Genomic DNA, 4,944 nt, shown 5'->3' with positions numbered 1-4,944 from the left:
CAGTTGGCTCGCCTGATCACCCCTCCCCTATGCTTACTTTTTAGCACAAGACTTTTTTCTCCCTAACCCCCCCCCCCCCCAAAAAAAAAGTGGTTCGTTCCTAACGTCTCTATAAAAAAATTAAGTCATTAAGTACGTATAATAGCTTTTGTTGTCAGCAATAAAAGTAACGTAGATTTCTGAATGGAATTTGAAGCAAGCTTTGAAGCTTATTTCATGTCCTCTGTTATGTTTATGGGCTTAGAGTTTCAAATCAAAGTTTTCATGTAATTCTCCACGTTTGCAAGACCAATTGTTGTATCAATTGTCAGTTACGTTGTACAAAAATACATACTTGGATGTTGGACTTGTGACATTTAACATCTGTGTGCCGCTTTTTGCTATTCTCAAAGTTGCGGCATTTTTCTCGGGATGTGATTTTATTCCCCTTTGGATCTGCACTCTGTGGAAGGAAGCTAAAGCAAGAACGACCTCTAAGAGAATGGCATGCAAAAGATATTCCAAAATGACCGCCATTTTAGTATTCTTTTGTTTGCTTGCATATATTCCCCTGTTGCCTCGTCCTTAAGCTAAAAGTGTAAAAGAATATTTAGCCTTGAACGAAGCAACAAGGACTAATTTACAAGCAAACAAATGAATACTAAAATGGAGGCCATTTTTGGAATAAAGTGTATAGTACTTTGCGTTGTTCTAATCGTTGCGAGATTTATCCAATTCGTTCCTCTTGGAAAGGGTGTACCCGAGTTTCCAGGACTAAAATTGTTATGAATCGTGTGAATTATTAAAGAGAGAAAAAATCTCCATTATTAAATTATTAGGTGTACACGCCCTCCCCATAGAGCAAATTTTATTTAACGTGCTTGCCATTGTAAAAAAGAGCAACGAAATGAATCACAATACGCGTGTGCAGGACCTTCAACTCCATTGTTTTGTGTTGTTGTCGATGACGTCATCGGTGCTAAAAAAGGGCATATTCAGTGAGTAAAACAACGGCTCTGCAAGCCCTGCACTTTTTACATTTTTGTGGTTGTGCACTGTAAGGGTTGTAAGAGCGCAATTGTAAGTCCGTGGTGACAATAGGCCCGTAGCGCGTGCATAACTCTCGAACATAAACGGGTCTCTTTGAAGCGTGCGTGAGTTTCAACAAAATGAGCCCCAAAATCGGCAAGAATCTGTGACGCTGATGAATAATAAAGCAGCTGCTATTTCCAAAACGATGGAATTACCTGGTGAGGTAAGGAGAGTAAATTTTTGACTTTGCAGAAACAATGGTCAACCTCAAGAGTTAGGCGATTGTGATCTTTGTGTTGAATTCGCACATTTCTTGTCAATCTTAAAAACACTTGAAAGAAAAAAAAACCAAACTAACAAAACCCGTTGTCTTGCCATCATTTTGACACGTATCCCAGGTAACTTGATCACGGCTCACACTGAATTCGATGTCACTTTCGCTTTTGCGATTTACTTGTGCATTTAAAAGTACAACAGAAAAAATTGAACGAAGCAAAAATCTCCCAAAATGTTTTTCACCGATGGTAACTTACTGTTTTCTCGGTGGTGTTCATGTCGCAAACTTTGTTGTTGATGGCAAAATATTTTATTTTCGATCGACACTTCCTGGAAATATCCTTCTGCTGTTCCTAAAAGCTGTGTATCAATTTTTCTTTGCTTTTGCATCAACATTTGTTTTGCATAAAGCAGGCTAACAAAACCTGTACCTTGCTTAGTTCGCATTTGTGAGCCTTAAATTTCTGACGGTGTATTTTTAGGTCACCCATCTAAATAATAACCCCGCCCGACAGGGCTTAACTTCAGTAACCTTTTGTTTTAATAGGCTGTCAGAAGCTCAGAGTGCACGTGTAAACTTGTGGTGAAAAAAAGTTGTAATTGAACTTGAAAATGATCAACATGTCATCCTCGAAGCAAATGTTTCTCAATTCCCTTTTATTTTCTTCAATCTTTCTGGGTTTGGTATTTTACTAGTAACCACATGTTTTCTCAGGGGGCTATTTACCTAAGACATCTACCATGGCACTTTAATGATGTATGGTACCAAAACAATATCGTGTACTATTAGAGCTACATATTACGCAAAGATGGGGGGCCATAGGGGAGGCGCGGTGGCCTCATGTTTAGAGAGTTCTTGACTCCGGATCGAGTGGTCCGGGTTCGGGTCCTCGCTGGGGACATTGTGTTGTGTTTTTGGGCAAGGCACTTTACCCCCTCAGTGCCTCTCTTCACCCAGGTGTATAAATGGGTACCGCTGAATCTAATGCTGGGGGTAACCCTGCGATCGACTAGCATCCCATCCAGGGGGGAGTAGAAATACTCCTAGTCGCTTCATGCTAATGAAACCGGAGATACGTTCCGGCCTGAAAGGGTCTTCTGGCTCGAAGCAGAGACTTTACTTTACCTTTTATTGCGCAAAGATAACTACTTGAATCTCCTGGAAGACAAAACATAGCTCAGTTGACAATTATACAGCGCTGTGTTACTGCACAACCACACGTACGCAATGCGTGCCAATTTTTTTTATTTCTTAACCTCCCTGCAATTCTCTTCCTGAAAACAAGTGACGTAAAATGACTGAAATGTTCTGTGGTTAATACGAAGACGCAAGCCCTAAATAATGAATCTATACTTTTCTCTAAACCTCCTTTCCAATTTTGGTACACAATTTACTTGCTTACCCATTTGGAATGACGTCGAATTCGTATTGTCAGATAGCGTTCTTTTGCTTTCCCTATTCATTTGAACGAATTTTCCAAAAAACAGGTAAAGGTACACTTTATTTAACGTCGGAAGTTCCTGTACCATCTAGAGGGTATTCTCCCGGCAACCCGACGTAAGGCATCGAATAGAACGGAAAATAGGAACAATGGAAAAATCCCGTCCTATTGGTTGATTCGTACTCTGGCCCAGTTTCTTGCGTAAATCGGATGCGTCACTTTAAGATAAAAACAGTGGTCGGTGTGTGGGTTTTCTTAATATCTGGAGATGTTTTTGCAGTGCATCCAGGCCATGGCCACATCTCTCCATGTAACAGCTTACAGCACTGAAGCAAATAATGTCACCGATTTCATCCGCAAAACTCTAAACACTAAAAGCTTTCCGGAGTCAGCAATATTTCCGCTGTATTAAGGAACTAATCAATTCATCTTTGGCGTGGAAGGCCTTGGACTGACTGTGCGGCAAACCGGAAAATACTATTCCATTAATCACAGGGAATTTTAGCGCGGTGACTAAGGCGGGTTGCATACTTTCAAACCAAACTGTTGATGTCTGCCTCCTCTTCAAATCGAGTCTAAGTGCGGAGTTTTTGTGATGGAAATTAGTTCTACTTTACATATGAATGAAAACTAATTTTCATAAGAAAAACTTCACACTTAGACTCGCTTTGAAAAGGAGGCAGACATGAACTCGGAAATGGCCTGTTTTTGTCGAATGGTAAGCGCCCCTAGACTTATCTACAATAGCTTTAATGGAGGCGGCAGTTTGAACTTTTAAGATCTTTAACTTTGATATATTTTGTTAACATTGTTTCGGATGTAACGATCGATTTTTCGGGATTATTGTAGCTAAGCCTAGCCTATTACAGTGGATGCAGTTTTATTCCCTTGGGGAAATTTACTCGAGTAATAAGGGAACTTCACGTGCAAAGTATGAAGCGACGATTGACGTAATTTGCATATCGAGTGGGAAAAATTGTCCACTGAAGTGTGTTGCTCTGATTCGTCTCGACACAAAAGAAAAGAGATAAATGAAATGTTCCTGGTCTTCTCACAGCTCAAGCTCGTCACGGTCGTCTGTGCATTTTCCGAGATGAAGCGAGTCTTCAAAGGAACACGGAAGAAGGAGGAAAACAGCGACCTGTGATGAATTATTGGACACGTGCAGTTCGCATCTGTAGATCAAGGTACTAGTAGATCGGTTTACTAATTGTCAGTGATATATAAAATGAACAGCGAAAGATATGTTAGGTATTTTTTTATAGAGAGAGGTATTTGAATCCATCTTAAATCCCATATTAGATAGTAGGCGGATGTTCACACCAAATGCTAATCAATTCCTCCGAATCCAAATCGGACTCCGTTGCTAACGAAAAGTGGATTGTCGGGGTGTCTCGTAGTAGTTAAATGTGGTCGGATAAACTACTTATCACAATGCGCAAACCAGCATTGAAACTGCCATCCCATCCAGCACTCTAGTTGTCATGTGATCGTTAGTGATCGTGTTTGCTTCGGTCTCCCAAGAAAAGAGAAACGTTATCCTTGCAACCTCATTTCCATCGAGCTTATACCTCGCGTTCCTCCGTCTTTTGATCTTCAAAAGATCGTAGGCGTTTTTGTTACTTGTCCGTTACGAGACCACCTCTGCTGTCCGTGCAGAGTGGTCTTTTGAATAACATGTGAATAAAGTTCTTTCAGTGGTACATGTGTGTAGTTACAATCATGAACAAGAGGCCAAATAGGCGTTCACGTGGGATACACTGAGCAAAGCAGGCTGCGACAAGCAGCGGCTGTGAATAGAAATGCTACAGTATGTGATACAGCCTGTAGTTGTTATTGATATTATGGGCGTTGTATCAGCTCAAACCTCATCTTTCATTTTTACAGTTCAGGCCAGTTGTAAATTTAGGGTTTGATCTGTCGTGGAGACGAATAAGGTGTTCTTAAATGTATACCTGTTGTGGAAAAAACACAGCAAGTAGAAGGATAGATAGATAAGATAGATAGATAATGGTTTATTAAAGATTCCAACAATTAAGAGGCTCTTCTTCTGTAAAAATACTAAACTAAGAAACCTATAATATGATTAAAAGTATAATAATCATAATAAACGACTGCAAATGTCATATTGGGCTACGAGACTTAAAGTTCTTAAAATTGCAGCCAAAAAAAGGGAATAATTTGATTTGACTACAGTTGATATGTGCATCTGTTA

Source organism: Montipora foliosa, chromosome 5, assembly GCF_036669935.1.
Source record: "Montipora foliosa isolate CH-2021 chromosome 5, ASM3666993v2, whole genome shotgun sequence".
Classification (NCBI taxonomy): Eukaryota; Metazoa; Cnidaria; class Anthozoa; order Scleractinia; family Acroporidae; genus Montipora; species Montipora foliosa.
The sequence above is the reverse complement of the archived record's forward strand: the minus strand, read 5'-3'. Positions refer to the sequence as shown.